Source organism: Arvicanthis niloticus, chromosome 8 (assembly GCF_011762505.2).
Source record: "Arvicanthis niloticus isolate mArvNil1 chromosome 8, mArvNil1.pat.X, whole genome shotgun sequence".
In the NCBI taxonomy this organism is placed as follows: domain Eukaryota; kingdom Metazoa; phylum Chordata; class Mammalia; order Rodentia; family Muridae; genus Arvicanthis; species Arvicanthis niloticus.
The window spans coordinates 25,660,299-25,679,549 of NC_047665.1; the positions used below are offsets into that span (position 1 = coordinate 25,660,299).

The 19,251-nt window shown below is 44.1% G+C and overlaps 1 long non-coding RNA gene and 1 pseudogene across 1 annotated transcript; both read right to left on the minus strand.

The window, feature by feature from the left end:
• Positions 1–10,496: 10,496 nt before the first annotated feature.
• Positions 10,497–18,399, minus strand: LOC143443190 (uncharacterized). Its single transcript, XR_013111953.1, has 2 exons — positions 18,314–18,399; positions 10,497–10,669 (listed from the first exon to the last, which is right to left on the minus strand). It is a non-coding gene; the product is annotated as an uncharacterized LOC143443190 (long non-coding RNA).
• Positions 17,042–17,380, minus strand: LOC117713809 (10 kDa heat shock protein, mitochondrial pseudogene; annotated as a pseudogene).
• Positions 18,400–19,251: the final 852 nt, after the last annotated feature.

Sequence of the window (19,251 nt, forward strand, 5' to 3'; positions counted from 1 at the left end):
CCAAACTGTGTTTTATACGTATTATTGTGAAAAGTGTGTTTCTGTGGGGATGTATTTCAAAGTAACAAATTTATTCTCTCTGATTTACTCTTTTAAGAATATGAATTTTTTTTTATGCTGGGCAGTGGTGGTGCACGCTTTTAATCCCAGCACGTGGGAGGCAGAGGCAGGTGGATTCCTGAGTTTGAGGCCAGCCTGGTCTACAGAGTAAGTTCCAGGACAGCCAGGGCTATACAGAGAAACCCTGTCTCGAACCCCCCTCCCCCCAAAAAAAGAAGAATATGAATTTTAATTTTATATGTATGGGTGTTTTGCCTGCATGGATATCTGTGTGGGTCCTTTGTAGACCAATTGAGGCCTAAAACTGGAGTTATAGAGGTTGTGAGCTGACATGAGAGAGTAGCAAGTGCTCTTAACTGCTGAGCCATTTCTCCAGCTTGATTTATCCTCTTTTTGACTTTACCTTTAGGGCGCGCGCGCGTGTGTATGTGTGTGTGTGTGTGTGTGTGTGTGTGTGTGTGTGTGTGTGATTAATTGGAACCAGGCTAGCTGACCTTGAACTCATCATTCTCAGCCTCCTGAGTGCTGAAGTGACAGGTTTGTGTCATCATCCCCAGTTAATTTTACTTTTTCTTCTTCTTCTTTTTTTTTTGGTGGAGGGGTTGGGGTTTTTTTGTTTGTTTGTTTGTTTGGTTTGGTTTGGTTTGGTTTGGTTTTTTTGAGACAGGGTTTCTCTGTGTAGCCCTGGCTGTCCTGGAACTCACTCTATAGACCAGGCTGACCTCGAACTCAGAAATGAGCCTGCCTCTGCCTCCCACGTGCTGGGATTAAAGGCGTGCGCCACCACCGCCCGGCTTCATCTTATTTCTTCATCATACTTGTTCTTTATCATTCACTGAGTGAATGACTCCAAAGTTAACTCGTCTCACAACTCCCAAAGTTAGAAGCCTGAGGCAAGTGACCAACTTTCCCCGACTGATTTGTTTTGTTGCATCATTAATTCTTAATATCTTCACAACCTTTTCCACAGTGAGGGCCTCTGAGAGCAGCTTAGAATACATGACTGAAGAAGTGAGTTGAAAATCGATGAGTGAACGAGACTGCTGGGTTCTGGAACCCCAGGTTGCCCCTGGATGCCTTGGGACTGACGACTTTGCACTCTGCTCCTGCCACGGCTGATTTTAGAGGAGCTTGGAAGGGACTTAGCTTGCGTTTAGTGGACGAGATGGAAAATAAGCGAGGCCGAGAGCAAAGGTTCCTATAAATGAGTGTGAGCCAAACGCGCGGCGGGAGCCTCGTGTTCTGTGGGTGATTAACCCTTGGGACAGGTCAGGAGACATGATACTTAGGAGAAAGGAAGGAGAGAGAGTCAGTGGGGAGAGAAGAGGAAATGAATGGAAATTCCGGAAGACAGGACTAGCCCAGAGCTACTTCAAGGAGTGATGCCTCAGAGCTGGAGTTGATTTGACAGCAGAGTCTTTGTGCTTTGAGTCCTGAGACCCCGAAGTTGATCGCTGAGGCAAAGCTAGGCAGTAGAGGGCCGGGGTGTCAGTGTGTCACCAGGACTGATAGGCTTCTCAAGGGACAGGACTCAGATGTGCGGCCTCCACGGCCCCTAGCGGAGAAGTTCCAGAAAGTGATGAGCCTATCTTAGAGGCTGGTGAGTGCACTGGGGAGGGGCCAAGTTTTGACCAAGCTGGACCCCCTTGCTCTCTGTAGAGGATGGAACAAAAAGAAGAACTGTTCCACGTCCCCAGAACTGTTCCATGAGTGACGGCCCCTAAACTGTGCCAGGCAAACAGTCCTTTCCTTTCTCCTTGACGGTCACTGGTTTCCTGCTTCTGTGGCTCTCTCAATGGAATGGATTGGTTTAGTGTGGTGTAGAGTTCGTGTTTCAAGCATTACTGAACAACTGGGCTGAATCTGCAGTGGATGTTTAGTGATACATTTACTTTGAGAAGTCAAAGTGTTACGAGTTTGTGGTACTAGCTTTCACTGGACTTCGTGGGACCAAGGTTACACGAACATCCCTCACAAATTCAACCCTTAGGCTTTCTTCAATTTTTTTTTAAAGCCTGTTTGCTAGAGTTCAAAGAAAGTATATGTTAATGCTGACAGGCTTTTATGTTAGAAATGGTATATTTGTATGGAATGATTTAAAGAGAATGAAAGGGCATCACAAATTAATGATTCATAGGAATGTCTATGCAGCTTTCCAGGACGAAGCCAGAGACAGGCTTTCTTCAGGAAAGCAAACATTGAAGGAGCAGGCAAGGACTGTGTTCTCTAAGGGATTCTTCTAGCTGTCATGTGATAGCTAAGCCTTCCATCATGGCCCACCTCTATGCACGTGAGGAGGGCTTTACTCAAACTGAGACGCACTGCTATCCTAACAAGCATGCAAGAGTCCAGAGACTTAGCACAAAAATAATAGGGCAATTTGGAGAAATGTCTCAGCAGTTTTTGGACAGACCAGGGTTTAGTTCTCAACAACCATGACAGGCAGCTCACAACTGCCTATAACTCAAGCTCCAGGGGAGCTGATGCCTTCTTCTGGACTTTACAGTTCCTAGTACTAATGTGCACAGCTCCACACACAGACACACACATACACACACACACACACACATGTTGTGCTCACCTCTTTTGTGTCCCCTTCGCCCTCGAAAAAGGACACGGAGGCAGTAATCGGGTATCACTACAGACGAGGCTTTACTTCTTGTAACAACAAAAGCGGAAAAGACACCAAGCCTGGGAAAGGCACTGTTATATATACCCTAGAGTGGCGTGTTCACTTCTGATTGGCTGTTCACTCATCACCCCATATTACGCCCCGGGATGGGCAGTGACTTTTGGCGGGCTTTCTGCCTTTGCAGCTTCGCAGTTACTTGTTTACTAGTGGGAGGACACAATGTCCGCGCCATCTTGGAATGGTAGATTATACCACCGCTAACAGTGGCTTCCTACACACACACAGACGAAACACACACACAGAGATACAGAAAGACAGAGACACAGAGAAACTCTAATAATAACTCTTTTTAAAAGAAAAAACTGGAAACTGCTCAATAATAACTTTAACACTCACTGTATGTTCAAATGATGTTTATGTTATATTGGGTAAACAAAATCTGCTTCTAAAATTGATTTCATCTGTTACTTTTTACTTTTAATGTGGCTACCAGCAAATTTGAAATCACAAGCATATGTGAGTTGTACATTTAGCTCTCTGATCTGTGGACATCCAGGGATTCTACCACCTACTGATAAAAAAGATGCAGGGAAACGAAGTTGTCTGTATGGAAACACACCCAGACTTTTTTAGTATGTCTTTATTTCCTCAACACAACAGGGCAGCAACTGTTTTTACATCACATTCACTATCAAAAGGCATCTTGGAATGATCTGAAGTTTAGAGGAGACTGTGCATATCTTATATGCAAATACTGCTTCATTTTATACAGTAGACCTGGGCATCCATGGCCGTACGATTGGGAGTTGGTAGAAACAATTCCTTTCAAATGTGAAGGCTGGCTACACTGGCTTTCCATTGGGCTGAACTGGATACTGGCATACATTCCCATCGGCTTTTTGAGGAAACTTTAAATACACAAACTTTTAATACATTCAATGTGGACACAGCTACTATAGCTGAGGACACTTTAAACGATTTCTCAACTTATGGAGGTTTTGAGGTTTTTGTTGTTGTTATTTGTTTTTTTGTTTTGGAAAAGTTAGATGTTTTGGAAAAGTTAGAGCCGGGCGGTGGTGGCACATGCCTTTAATCCCAGCACTTGGGAGGCAGAGGCAGGCAGATTTCTGAGTTCGAGGCCAGCCTGGTCTACAGAGTGAGTTCCAGGACAGCCAGGGATACACAGAGAAACCCAGTCTCCAAAAAAACCAAAAACCAAAAAACCAAAAACCAAACCAAAACAAAACAAAACAAAACAAAAAACCAAAAAGATCTTGCTATGTAGCCTAGGCTGGCCAAAAACTCATAATCTTCCCACCTCATCCTCCCAGGTCCTGGTTGCAGATAGTCCCTGCCATACCAGCCTCTAAAAGTAGCAGTTTAACCGAGGGACCCATCTGCGTGAAAACTGAAGAGGGAGGCAGTGGGATTGTGGGTCAGATAGCCCCAGAAAAGGAGAAGATGCTTAGATTTGCAGGAAGGGGCACTAAGGGATCCTGTCTTAACTCCCTTTTGCCACTTAAAGGAAGAACGAACAAGAAAAAGAAAAAAAAAAAAAAAAAACATGTTCTAAACTGTGATGTCCAAGACTGGTCTCCAAGGTCTAAAACAAATGAATGTATTTTAATTCAAATTCATAATTAAAAACAGAATTTTCTGAATAAAATGGCACCTAAGATCCTAAGGGTCAGGGACTCATAAAGGTTTAGAAAGTAAAAATAAGAAAAAAAAGAAAAAGGCTGACCATTGGCCCAAAGGGAGCTATGCCTCAGCACAGGCTGAACTGGAACTCAGCGACCGCCTAAGGTGGTCCCCTTTCATGGAGCCCAGAGTGGAAGAGTCTCCGTTCCCTATTTGGGAGTGAGGCACACAACGAGGATTCGGTGCCCGGGTTGGAAGGATCCCTAGACTCCAAGCTAGGGCATCCTATAGGGAAACCGTTCCTTCCCCTGTGGTTCATTTTGCCAGACAGCACATTATTTCAGCATATTCAACAGTCTTTGTGATCCGCTGAGGCTTCTGCGACGACGAGGAGAATGTGAAACTGAAGAGGTCAGCAGCTGGGACGGAAACTGCGGGTCAAGCTTTAACTTTGTTAGTTAGACATTCTGGGGACTTTCTTCCCAGAAGGGTTTGAGTTAGGATCCTCCTCCGGGACTTCCCTCTGATAACTGTGTCAAGTCAAACCGTTGCTCTGCCCCTGCTGTAACTGTGATAATACAAAGGTAGTTCACCCTGCTTCTTTTGTTGTATATAACATCTCACAGGAAGAAGTCTCAGCCCATTTGCTATCTGTTCTGACACCACACTGCAACCCCCAAACCCTGTTTCGGAGTCTCCTGCTTTACCTTGGTTCTTGTTTGTTATACTTCAAGAATAATAAAGGAAATTTAGGCAAATGAGCTGCTACTTTTTAATTAAATTTTTTATTAATTCTTTGAAAGTTTTGAGCTTCATATAATGTGTTTTGATCATCTTCATATCCCTGTTTCATGTTCCTTTGCTATCTAACCAATTTTGTGTCCTTAAAAAAAAGGGACAACCTGTAAAGACTAATTTGTGCTGCCCAAGATATTCTTGGTATGTGGTCTTCCATTGAGTGTGACTGACTTGTCAAGGTCGGCGCTCTTAGAGACAACCATCTCTCCTCCCAGCCGATAACAATTACCAGTTGCTTCATGGCTTGGGCTGGGATTGGATGCCCAGTTCCCCTCTCTACACTAGGATTTGGTCTGGCTGGAGTTTGCAGGGGTTTTGTGTGTACTGTCACAACCTGCACTGTGAGGGCATTTGTCATCTGCCACCTCAGATGACTCTTAACTCTTTCTACCTTCTCTTCCAAAATGATCTCTGAGCCTTGATTTATAGAATATATGTGTATGTATTTCCTTTAGGGCTAAACATTCTGCATTTTCATATTCTATGCACTCTGGCAAGATGTGGGTCACTGTATTAATTACTATCTACTACAAATAGAAGTTTCTCAGATGAGGGTTGATCTATGGGTGCTAATCTTATATCACTGGGATTCAATTTAGTATTATGTCCACTTAGCAGCATGATTGTAGTAGTTCTTTCTCAGGGCTTATGACCTGGCTAAGCACCATTCTTGGCCTAACAATGGTGTCAGATATGGGTTTCATCTTGTGGAGTGGGACTCGAATCCAAACAGGAAGTGGTTACGCCCATGATGTGTGTGCCATTACTGCGCTAGCAGTCATGTCTTGCTAAGCCAATCATTACTGCAGTTGCTACTTACCTTAGGCAGAACAGCACTGGGAGTGTTAGGCTATTGGGTGGGAGAAGAAGGGACATGACAGAGTGTTGTGTTCATTTGTTTTGGGAAAGATTTTATACCAAAATGCAGAGTCTTTAGATAAATAAAGGCAATAAGACTGTTGCACTTCCTTTAAGTTGTGATAGTTTTTTTTTTATATAATAAGTTGGTAAACAATAGAATTTAAGGCAACGAAAGCTAAGAAATCCAAGGGGAGCGTACCAGAAGATTCGATAGTGGTGATGGCTTATTCCTCATACATGGCTGTTTCTATGTGTTCTTAATGGGGAAGAGACAAACAGGCTCCTTGATTGTATTTATTTATTGTTTATGCATTTTGGGGGCTTTAAAAGAGAAAATAAAAACCAACAAACAGAGCCTCTTATAGTCCAGGCTGACTTCAACCTTGCTCCATAGCCAAAGACGATCTTTAACTACTGGTCTTTCAGCCTCTATCTCCCAGTGCTGAGATTACATGTTTATGTCATTATATCCTGTAGTGTGTGTGTGTGTGTGTGTGTGTGTGTGTGTGTGTGTGTGTGTGTCTGTGTGTCCTTTGAGACAGAATGAAGACCAACTGGCATCAAACACTTGATCTTGCTGCCTTTGTTTCCTATGAGTTGAGATCATAGGTATTTGCTACCATGACTTTCAGACTCCTTTCTAAAACTTAAAATTGAAATTATGTATGTGTACATACACATATGCACATACTTTTTTGCAGTATTGGAGGCTGGATCCAGGGTTTCCCTCAAGCTGGATATGTGCTTTACTTAGACCTTTAATTTTTTTTCTAAGATTATTTTTGATCTGTAGAAGTTGAAAGACCCTGCGATTCTCCTGGGTCTAGTAATGGCTGCAGGCACATCCTTTGCTTCTGAATGTTTAGGTGCTCAGCTGTGCTAGAAAGTTCTTGATTCTTTGACTAGCTGTTACTCGTAACGCATCCTAATCAAACCTTGCAAATTTATCCCCTTGAAAAATTCTCTTTATAGTTCAGGTAGTAGAGTTAGATTGTTGAGCTAAGGATCAATTTTAAGTTATATACTTTAAGCAAGTCTTCCAGTCTTCCTAAGTCTTGTCTGTTTAAGTGCTCACAATCCAGGGCTGGGTGAGGATTAAAAGATATTATTCAACACAACTCCCTTAGCTCAGGCCTGGGCATTCTATAAATCATGGCTAAATTTATCCTTTTTCTCCCATATGTGGTTTCATACAGAATAGTACTCCTGAAGGGTGATCCCGGAAGGCTCTGCATCCCTGGGAACTGATGAGAAGCATAGATTCTCCCTACCTCAGAGCTACACAGTTAGACTCTCAGGATGCAATCCACTAAGGTGTGCCACAGGCTCTCTAGGCATCCCTGTGGAGTAAAAGGCCCAGTTTCCTCCCACCCATGAGATCTGCAGACACAGACCTAGCCCTCTCCTCCTGCTGCCCCACCTCATTCCTGGGAACAGTTTCTTTGAGGTGTGGGAAGAGACTGAGGTAGATTCTGAGCAAGGGCTGTTGACTCAGTACTTCTGGATGGATAGTCCCAGGGTGTGGAGGGTAGCAGGCCCATCCCTATCTACAGCACAGCCAACAGAAAAGGGAACCGAAAGGAATTTCTGAGTATGCTTGAAGGGAGCCAAAGAGAATGTTCTGCAGGCATTTGGTTAGAGACAAGGGGCATGCCTGAATCCCAAATAAAGGTGGGATATCTCAGCTCTTGTGATGTCAGTTCAGTAGCCAGAGTGCTTCACCAGATTGCCCCTTTCTGTCCCTCAACAACTCTTTCCCATCAGACATCTGAGAGCCTCTGCAATTCCTGGCTGCAGTACCTGGCTTCCTCCAGGGCTCTGCCAGGAAAAGACACCTTTCACATCAACTCTCCTGCAAGCATCCACCCTGATCACCACCCACTTTAGTCACCATCTGGAAGCTGTGAGCGCCCAGGTCATGACCGTATTCCTCTGCTCAGTCACTGTTTACCAAGTACCCACTGCGAGGTCTCTACTTTGCTTAGGGGTTGGGGACAGGGGCTCATAAGGCCGACAGAACCATAGCCAGAATCTTCTGCTCCAGGCCCATGTCACTCTGACAATGGACTCACCACTGTTTTCCTTCCTTTTGCTCTCCCCCTCCTGATCTGTTACTTAGAATTTCTCCAGAGAGCAGTTAGAGTTGTAGCTAGTCTCTGCTCAGACTCCCCTACTGCTTGACTTGTTTAGAATAGAATCTACATCTCTTTCATGACATGTAAGCCCCTTGCCTCACTCTGTGCACATACCAAGGGTCCCTGTTGCTCTGATCTTTTCTTCGATTTATCCCACAAGTCCCCAAATTCATTCCTACTGGATCTTACTTGTGGGTGCTTGTCCCAGCTCCCCAATAACACCCCCCATCTATCTCTCTTCCCACACTCTGCTCACTTTAGTTGTGGTAAGTCTTAGCAGTGTTTGTCATTTTCTAAAATTATATATATTAATATATAGTATATATAATAAATAACATTTGATATATATATCATATATACATATATATATATATATATATATATATATATATATATATATATATATATATTGCAAATGCTTTAGTGGACTTGTTCCTAAGCTTTAGGAGCTTTAGGAGCTCCATGGTGACAGGGACTTGATTGACTCCTTCATTCCTGATCATCTAGACTGAGGATCCTATGAGAAACTCCAGCATTGGGTGAATGATGACACCCAATAGACTCTAGAGTTCATAGACTCATGTGATTCTGGTCCTGTGATCAAATCTTTCTTCTCTTGCTCCTAAATAAGGATAGAAGCTTTTGAAATGTCTGACACTCCATATATGTGACTCTCAGTCCCAACGATCTCTTAAGATCTCAGTTGCTGAGTCCTAGTGATGTTTGCCAGATGTCAGGGAAGTCCTTCAACATATCAGGAAAGAGCTCAGTCATAAATTGCTCTAAGGCAATTTGCTATTGAGTTTAGCCTGAGAATAATAACCACTCACAGGCAATGTTCCTTCAGTTCAGATACTACTTTAAGGAGATTCACAGGATTCATTAAAGCCCTCACTGTACACAGAATAGAGTCATTTTGGGTCTCCAGAAAGTGGTTTCCATAGTGCAGAACTACAGAAGAAAGCATGAGTTTGGGTAGGGAAGCTTTTTAGAACAACCTTCATCATCCTAAAATTGTAGTACAAATACAAAACCTCCCCACCCCTCATTTCCCTAGAGTGTTGAGACAATTTCACTGTGTCCCAGGCTGGTTTTGAACTGACAGTATAGTTCATGATGGCTTCAAATTAGTAATTCTGCCTCAGCCTTCACATGCTGGGAATATAGGCACCGGCTTAATAGGAGACTTCTCAAAGAGTTCTAAGTTCATAGGCACCTGTCCCTTGCCTAACTCTCCTTGAGGGGGGTCTCCAGAGAGAAGAGGGGGTCTCCAGAAATAAGAGGGGTCTGCAGAGAGAAGAGGGGCCTCTGCCTGAAAGCAGAGCAGAAAGGATAATCCCCCAAACTCTCCTGTCTGCTTCTGACCTGGATTGATCTTGCCTTTGTGAGCCTTTCTCTCTCTCTCTCTTTCGTATCTTGCTCTTCCTTCCTGTTGCTCCTCCTCACCTGGGCCATAGAAATTTTTAAAAATTATTTCCCAAGTGCTGTTGCTTCATGGTGTCATAGGCAAGTACATATTTGTATGTAATTTGCACATTTTAAGCCTGACAGAAATTCACTTAAATAAGCAGCTATCCCTTGGGCCTGCGCAGCTGGGACCTGACTTCTTGGTTCTGGCCTTGGTGTCTGCTCTTAAGAGGACACTTGGGAGAAAGGGCAGAGGTGGGCTTTTCCACCCTGATCGCGGGCCTGCTGGCTCTCTGATGAACTGGCCTGTTTTTTTTGTAAGAAATGGAGATTTGGAACTGAAAGAGGAGAGCCACTGAAACCATGTGCTCCTCTGTGACAACACAAAAGCACACCCAGAAGCACTTGCGTTTCGTGAGTTCTACCTGCACTTGAGACCCAAGTCTGCCCTCAGAAGCTCTGTTAGCTTGGGCTATAATTTGTCTTGGGGACAGAAGTAAAAAAATGCTGTCTTCACCCACCTCTGCCCAGTGTATATTTTACAGACACTTGGGTTCATATGCTTTTGACTTAGTGATTAAACCCCCCAGGCCCAGGGCAGTACCCAGAATATAGAAGGTACTTTAAATAAGTAGACTTCTAATTTTAAATTCCCGTTTCTAGTGGAAGAGTAGATGACAGGCTGGAAAAGATGGCAGTTGGGTTCAAACAGTGTGGACAGTGGGCTGACTGTGTCTTTGTAGGTCTTTATTTGTCCAAAGCTCTGCTCACAGCAAATGCTTGAAACAGTGTCTTAAATAAACTCAACACACAGAGACTCTGGGAGACGACATTCAAGAGAAGGAGACACATTTTCTGTAAAGGACCACAGTACATATTTTCAGCTTTGTAGACTATGTCTACATAGTCTAGAGCTACCATGCACCAGCCCTTGTTACATGTAGATGGCCACAGACACTATAGACATCAACAGGCATGGCTCTATGCCAATAAAACTTTATTTATAAAGCCAGCTGGGGAGTCTGGTTCCAAAGGGTAACAGGGCACCTTGATTGTTATTTTTCAGACTTTGGTTTTCTTGGGTCTAAGAGATGAACTTAGATGAAAATGAAGAACTCTCCTCCAGCTGTGTGCTCTGAAAAAAAAAAAAAAATATATATATATATATATATATATATATATATATATATATATATATATCAAGATGTTAAAAGGCAGTAGTCCTATACAGTTGTGTGCTAAACTGAAGGTTACTTTTTGAAGCGACTAAGTTTGTAACGAGTCACAAGGCAGCCGCAGCTAGTATTTAGACCTATGTAAGACAGCTGGTACCAGAAGTGGTCCCAACAAACAAAAGCCTTTGGCTTGGTTACTGAGCAGCTGGCAGCAAATGTTACCCTATCTGGTGGCACAAAGCTTCACAATGCTATGCCTATTGCCTTTGGTGAGTTGAGACGGGGTGCAGGTGTAGCAGTCCACTGGAAGCCAGGGGAGGCGCTGCACCAACAGTCCTTGAATCATTTTGTCTGGATGTCACTCATTTTCCTAATAAAGCAGACTGAAGGGTCTTGCTTTCTCTGTGCTGGAGGGAGCAGACTTCTTAGACGGACTTTGTACCCAGCACAGTGACCATTCCTTCAGTTGCAAGTAGACAAAAAAAAAAAAAATCCAACTCTAACAAGCGAATCCAAAGAGGGGATTTGCTGGCTGGGGAGCAAGCAGCACAGGGCTGCCTGATATGATTTACATGTGACTTTATTCGGGTCTAAAATTATGTAACTCAGGCCCTGCTATGAAGCAAGCTTCTTTTTTGCAGGATAACTGTAATAATCTCTAGGTGAGGGGTTTCTAAGTTCAACCAAGGGGGAGAAGAAGAGGAGTTGGAGGAGGAGGAGGTGCTGGGGAAGGAGGACGAGATGTTGGAAGAGGAGGAGGAAGGGGAGGAGGAAAAGGAAGATGATATTTGGCTGAGCAATTCCAGGCAAAGGCCTATAGCATTTCATCAACTTTGAGTGGACCAAGAGTCTGTCCTTGGCCAGAGGCTTATGAGATGTTGATGGACTTATATCTGGGTCACATGCTCTTTGATTAGGTGTCAGGTCACTTTCCTCAAAGCAGATCAGCTGCTCTGGGGCTTGGGTATTCTGTGTCCATTCTGTGAACAGCTAATCAAGAGAGAGACCCTGGTCAATGCAGAGCTCTCTGCTGCCCACCTCAGTCCATAGAGAAGCCAGGCGAGAAGACATGGTGGACGTAAAAGCTTAAAGGAATCTTACAGACACTCCCTACACTGCCTTTGGAGTCACAGTTAGGAAGCAGCAAACCCAATAGGCCTGATCATTGGAATCACAGTTGGGTTCAATAGGTTCAGGAGAGGGGACCCACTGAGTGAGGTGATCAGTTTTTAAGATCCACTCACTATGAATTGGAAGATGAAATGGACCCAAGAATTCTGATGGATTCCTACCATGGCATAGGGACAGGGCCATCTGTCTGATTCTGCAGCTTGGACTCCGTTGCCTACATGACAACGGCCAGACCACTTACTACCCCGTCTGTCACCTGCATTCCTTTCCAGCTTTGCTGCCACCTTTCTTCTGTTCGTCTGTCTGGAAAGCAGTTTTCCCTAGCCACGCTCCTCCCACTTCTGTTCTGGTTCATGGTTTTCTACAGAAGGACCTCTTCTTTCTCTTGCCACTTAGCCAGAAGCACAGACTCACCCTCACGCCACTCCTGCCCTCTTTGAAGCCTTCACTGACTTCCCTCCTTCTCTGCTCTTCAACCCTACGTGGAAGAGCTTCTCTTTGTCTAGCTTTCCCTCTTAAAAGTATCCACCCCTAGCTGTCAGGGACTGTGTTGTCTGTCCTTGCATCTTGCTTCTCCTCAGCCTCTATGTACTACCCTGACTTACACAGAGGTGTGACTTAGTTCACTTGCTAGGTGCATGGATTATTCCTTACCCCTTCCTTCTTCTGGTCCCCCTCTTCCTCCTCTTCCTTCTTCCCTTCTTCCTTTTCCCCTCCTCTTTCTCCTCCACTCTTCTTCTTCCACTTTTCCTCCTCTTTTCTTCTTCCTCCTCTTTTTCCTCTTCCTCCTCCTCTCCTTTCTCCTCCTCTTCCTCCCCTCCCCCTCTTCCTTTTCCTTGTCTCCTTCCTCTTCCTCCCCTCCCCCTCTTCCTTCTCCTTGTCTCCTTCCTCTTCCTCCTCCTTCTTCTCTTCCTTTTCCTCCCCCTCTTCCTCTTTTCCCCCTCCCCTTCCTCCTCTTCAGTTTGCCTTTTTCCTCTGCCCTCTTTTCCAAGCTGTCCATCCTTGTAAAACTCTCCTGAAGCCCTGACACAACCTTGAAGTGTCACTACTGCAGCTGTGCTGACATTTTAAGAGAGGCTTCTGGAAGACAAGACGTTTTAAAGTCTGAATAAAGAGCAGGAGCCGAAGAACCGGGTCAGAGCATCGACTTCAAGGCCTCTCTGTTTCTGAGAGCGTCTCTGTTTCCTGACTTGGCTCCTCCACAAAGGGAGGAGAGAAGCAAATGGCAATAAAAATGAATAGAGTAGGATTTAGGATCGGTGGAGATTTCTTTTTAAATCAGACAGAAAGCAGAAAATGTTACCCCCCCCCAAAATAAGTAAATAAATAAATAAGAAAAAGTATTTGATTATCTAATAGCTACATGAGAAATACACAAGGGAAAGTGGATAATGACTGTAACTATGTAGGTAAATGGTCTTACCTTGATATGAGACCACTAACACCTATCTCCATTGTGGCGAGTGGGGGCGGGGAGAGGATAAAACAAGGTGAATTAGAGAGAAGGAAGTGCTAATAGCTAGAGTTTGGGATGATGTTGGTCCCCCAGTCCCCTTCCTCCTAGGAGTCAGATAAACAATAGCAAAATAATCAGACATTCAGATTTTAGCAACTCAGTTTTCAACATTTAAAACTATCCATAGCATCCATCCAGGGCCGGGAGGCTGGTGAGATGGGCATGTTGTCCAGAAACGTTTGGAAACAGCTATAAAATGACATGACACTATCTCCTCAAAAGACTGACCCTATTTCTAGGAACCTAGGCTATAGTTTAGACAATAAACCCAGCGTAGATATATGACTGTAGGTTTGTTTGTGGTTGGGGACAAGGTGGAAGCCCTTTGAAATCCTGAGGGAATCTGTACTGATATAGTGGGCTCAGAAAGAGAAGACCTAAGCTCTGGAAAGAGAAGGGCTTTGGCCAACATTAGACTGCAATCTAAAACAACGGGGGAAAAGGACAGAAATCTTGCCTCACACATATGGACTATTCTGTCATTTATGGACACAGAGACAATCGTGAAGGTAGTATTCCCGTTGTTAGCCAGGGGAACAAGATTACATCGAGGGAGGTGGCCTGCTGTTGGCATCCAGGCTCAGAGGACAAATTAAGTGGCACAGTGCTTAGGTGCCCTGTGCACCTCGTGCTCACTCTCTGCTGCCTCCTGCACCCTTGCTTGCCCTGTCCTCTAGAGCAGTGGTTCTCAATCTACCTAACGCTGTGACCCTTTAATGCAGTTCCTCGTGTTGTGGGGATCCCCAAGATAAAATTACTTTCGTTGCTACTTCATAACTGTAATTTTGCTACTGTTATGAATCATAATATAAATATCTGCTTTCTGACTGTCTTAAGCGACTCCTGTGAAAGGGTCGTTTGACTCCCCAAAGGGGTCACAACCCAGAGTTTGGGAACCACTGTTCTAGGGTTTAGAGGAGCACTCTTCCTAGAGAGGTCTGCCCTTAGGAGATCAGGTTCAGACAGAAGACCTTAGAAGAGAGCTTAAAGCTACTGGGAGATAGAATTCGTCAGCCTGGTGCTTAGGAATGCGGTCTAGAAGGAGATTCACAGAGCGCAGTGGGCATGTCTCCTTGGCCTTGAAGAACTTGAGGGGTCTGTCTAACACAGGGCAGTTGCTCAGCTCTGGGTGGGGTGTAGGTAAACGGGGAAGGTGGCTAACAAGTCTCATAGTTCTCGAAATTATCTGAGTCGTTCAAAAGCAGCCAAATTTTTTTAATTAAACATTTAAACTGAAAACTAAAAATGTAGTAGGAAACACGTCCCCAGAGAAATTCATCTCAAGTGGAAAATAAAGGCACTATAGCAAGCATACTGTAGGAGAAGAGAGAAGAGCTGGCGGTCACGGCTACTGCACCCTCAAGTGTCACTCTTCCCACCCTGAACTGCTGCTGTCCTCTGGAGGTGAGGGGCAAGCCAGGTGAGTGGGCAGATGTACATGTTTGCATAAAGTCTGTGTGTGTGTGTGTGTGTGTGTGTGTGTGTGTGTGTGTGTGTCGTGTAGTGGTAGTGGTTAGGTTTATTGGCTTTAAACACTAAACACTTGATATTTACTTCTGTGAGTCAGCAATAAACCAGATGCTGAAAACTGTCTAACGAAGCAGTGGTCTTCGACCTTTCAGAGATGGGCAAATTAAAACAAATTACAACACAGGTCTTACTGAAAGTGCTAAGAACAAAGCCAGGAAGGAGGAAAGGCCTGAGTCTGCAGTGGTAACTGGGGTGGCCAGGGAGGTCCTGAAAGGAATGATGTCTGATTTCAAATCTGGGGAGATGATGAGACCTGGCTTGGATTGAAGAAGAAAATTAGAATGGATGGATCACCTGCTCCATTGTCAACTGAAGAACAGATCAGACAAGTACAGAGATTAGTCTAAAAAAAAAACCAAAAATACAAACAACAACAACAAAAAAACCAACCACAACAACAACAAAAAACCCAACCCATACCCCTAAGTAGATGTCATTCAAAAAAAAAAAAAAAAAAAAAAAAAAGGGAGACCAGTGCCACAAAGGATGAACAGAATGGAGAAAGATACAGGCTGTCTCAGGCATACTCTCTGTGCAACCCTACAACTGTAGACCCCTGTGTCTACCACTGGAAAAATATGTACAAACCAAGAGTGAGCTCTGGTGTTTACTGTGGACTTTGGGTGACAGTGATGTGTTTAGAACAGGGTACCAATTGTAGCAGATGCTCGGCTCCGATGAGGACTGCACATGGGAAGTGTGCCTGCACACAGGGCGGAAGAACGTACATGGGAGCTGTCTGTACTTCCATTTCATTTGAAAATGACTGTTTCTCTTTTAAAAGTTCATTAAGTAAAACAGCGGACAGGCAGGGTGGCACATGCCTATAAGGCCAAGGCAGGAGGGTAACTGAGTTCAAGGGCAGCCTGGGCTGAATATTGAGTGTGTCCCTCCCCCACTCCCCCCAAAAAAAACAAAACAAATAAAAATAAAACAAACTCTCATATTCAACTCCCCACTTCTCAAGTGTGGGCTGCAAGTGATAACTTCCAGGAAAGACATGGAGGAAGGGATAGAGGAGGAAGTTCATCATGAAGATGACTTTTCTAGGCAATGGCAGCACCAGCAGGGTGAGTCGTGCTGATAGTCAGACCAGAGTGGCACTTCAACTCAGGGATCTCCCAACTAAGCACCGTAGCCCAGATACCCTGACATGAGAAGAACATCAACAAGCCCGGCTTTAGAACAGTCTACAAAACCCCTAATGTTCCTTAAAGCCATCGAGGTCATCAAAAACAAGGAGCAACATCTAAGGAGCTGTCATACCTGGGAGGAGGCTATCGATATGTAATCACTCGCCGTAATGTGGTACCCAGAAAGAAAAATGAAACAAACAAACAAACAAACAAAAAACCCAAAGAAATAAATAAACAAGAAAAAAGACCAAGTAACAAAAAAACTAAGGCTGAAACTTGGGAGCGAAATAAAGCATTCACTAAATAAGAACATCAATACTGGCTCATGGATTACAACTAGTGAAACATACTAGTCTAAGACATTCATAAAAGGGGGTAGAGTATTAAAGTCTGTGAGAGATGTGTACTAGCCTCAGTTTTCCTATTAATACAAAACGTTGGAGAAATGTTCTATTAATAAAGTGTGCATTCATTAATTCTGTGTGGCAATAACACAATCCCCAAACCTAGAAACTTTATAACGAAAAGCGTTCTCTTAGCTTTGCTGTTTGGGAGATCGAAAGCCCAGGGTTGGAAATTACAATGCATCTGCCTCTGAAGGGTGTGCTTCCTTGCTGTCTCACACCATGACAGGCATCATGCAGGAGAGAAGGGATCAGATGGTAAGGCAATGGAAACCCCCTTCCTTTTAGCAACTTACATTCTCGGCAGTTAACTATGCTCCCAGAACTACAGTAATCCATTCCTGGGTCAACACTCCTAGTGTTCTAATTATTTTGTACTAACTGGCATCTCTCAAAGATCCCAGCACATCCCAGGATCGCTGTGCTGTGAACCCATTCACTAACAAACACACATCCTTGCTTCAAGATCTATCAACTTGTACACTTTTTCCCCCTTTTTAGTTGGAGTGCCATCAATTTAATATAAAAGAAGGCATGGGAATTCTTTATGTGATGAAATAGTTCACAATGTTAGTGGAATGAGCGGTTCATGTGACACTAACTTTAGCGGTTATTTCAGTTCACATACTTTCCAAAAATATCTCCATCTGTAAAGAAGAAATAACCCTTGTTGTCTAGAACGACTTTGGTGCCTCCATATTCTGGGAGAACTTTGTCTCCATCTTTCTTCATATTAACTGGTTGAATCTACGAATCCCTTCATTTCTCACCGGATCCCACAGCTACAACTGTTTCTTGAAATGCCTTTCCTTGAGACTTTTCTGGAAGCATAATGCCACCTTTGGTTACAGTTTTGGCTACTACACTCCTTTCAACCAATTCTCTGCCAAAGGGTAGGAGAAATTTTCTAAGCGCCTGCTCAGCAGTTTCCAGAAGCTTATCCGTTAGCACCATAGCAGAAGGCGTATGTGATTGGCAGTGCAGTTCGGGACAGACAGCTGAGAGCTATGTCTTCATCCACAAGCAGACAGAGCAACTTGTACAATAGTTAAATTTTACTTTGACTTTTTTTTTTCCAAGTGAAATGTCCATGATGAGATTTTACAAACAAGCATGCTGTAAAGATTTTAGTACTCGGTCTCTGGATTCTGGGGATGTGGTGTGGTAGGGAGCTGAGGGATGGGACACATCCTTTGGAAGTTGAGTTATCTCAAAGATAATGCTGGGAAACAGCTCCTTAGCATGCTCAACTTCACAATGTGCTACTGTTTTCTTTATTCTTTGAGTCAAAGTCTGTATGTGACCCAGGCTCGCTTCAAAGGCTTGCCTCAGCCTTCTGACTGCTGGACTCATGGACACCTTTGTCTGTCAACAGTGAACTCAGATTTACTGAGGAGACTCGTGCGCTGTCTTCTGCAAATAGGAATGGGCAGTGCACGCAGTGCAAAGAGCTCCCAGAAAATGTGGGGAATTCCATCTCTCTTAAGTCATGTGACTCCTTTGATCCCGGTGTGTTTGTAAATATCTTCCCTGGGGACACTTAAAGCAGAAGCCTGGAGAGCCTGTTCCTCTAACTCATGCTAGTGGTTAAACTGTAGCACAAAAGCATGCCAGCTTCCAGTGTCGTTGAAGGTGTGGACTTAAGACCATCACCCTGACTTGAAGGTCAGGTGGATAGGAAATGCTGAGGAATGTCCTGCTGTTCCTCGGTATAAATAAAACCTCTGCTTTATAGGACAACCTCTTTTGTACAGATCCTTCCTTCCCAGAGCTCAACATTTTCCCATCAGCCCACCTTACCCATCACTTCCCATGCCGACCCAGGTCATGACATTCTACTCATCACATCCCATAAGATTTATGCTGTTTTTCTTTTTAAACTCTCACCTTTCGGGGCCTTCTTAGCTGTCCAACTGAGATGTGAGTGAGTGAATCACCACTCCAGACTGCCAGCAGATCATTCAGCCTTACTTTTCTTTTTAGGGCTGCTCTTATATAATGTTTTGGATCTATGGTCTATGTAATAGTTACAGTGTTGACTTTCTCCCCCCTTCCTCTTCCTGATTCTTTAAGACATTTTCTCTCTAAGTTCAAGGGGTGGGTGGTTTCGAGAACTGTCATGTTGTGGTGCTGTCTGACACAATGGGTGGAGTCAGGGGGTAGGGTGGGGTCCCAGGAGAAAACAGAGAGGGCGCCCTCCAGGGCTGGCAGATCTGGGCTGGCAACCAGAAACCGATGGATGAGTCCTCTCTCCACACCTGTCTGTCCCCAAGTGCTAACATGTCTCATGTCACAGTGTGAGTTGGGTGAAGTTGTGTTTTTTTCTAATTCCCTCCAGTAATTCCCAGACATGACGGCCCTCTTCCTGGATAGCTGACTGACCTTTGCTTAGGCTGCCCCTAGATTAAACTAATTCTTACTTTGAAAGGGGATATTAAAGAGAGAGAAAAAAAAAAGGAAAACAGAAAGTGTAAAAAAAACAAAACAAAAACAACCAACCAACTAAACAAATAAACAAAACTGAACGTGGAGATGAAGTCCCTGTGGCCAACGTGTGCTTTTCTAGACAGGAAGAGTCAGAGCGTGAGAAAGGATCAAGCCCTTCCCATCGCCATCCTTCTTCATTCTCTTGCTCTCTCCCTCCTTCCTCCCCTCTCTTCCTCTCATTTTCCAGCTGACAGAATTGAACATTTGTTCATCCTGGCAAACCGACTTCTGAGGAAAAGCTTGGAGCAAAGCAATGCGAGATGCCTGGAATCAGCGAGAATCTGGACACGCTTCGATCCAGCCTTTAAATGGGATGAGGGAGTAGGCTCCCCTCCCTG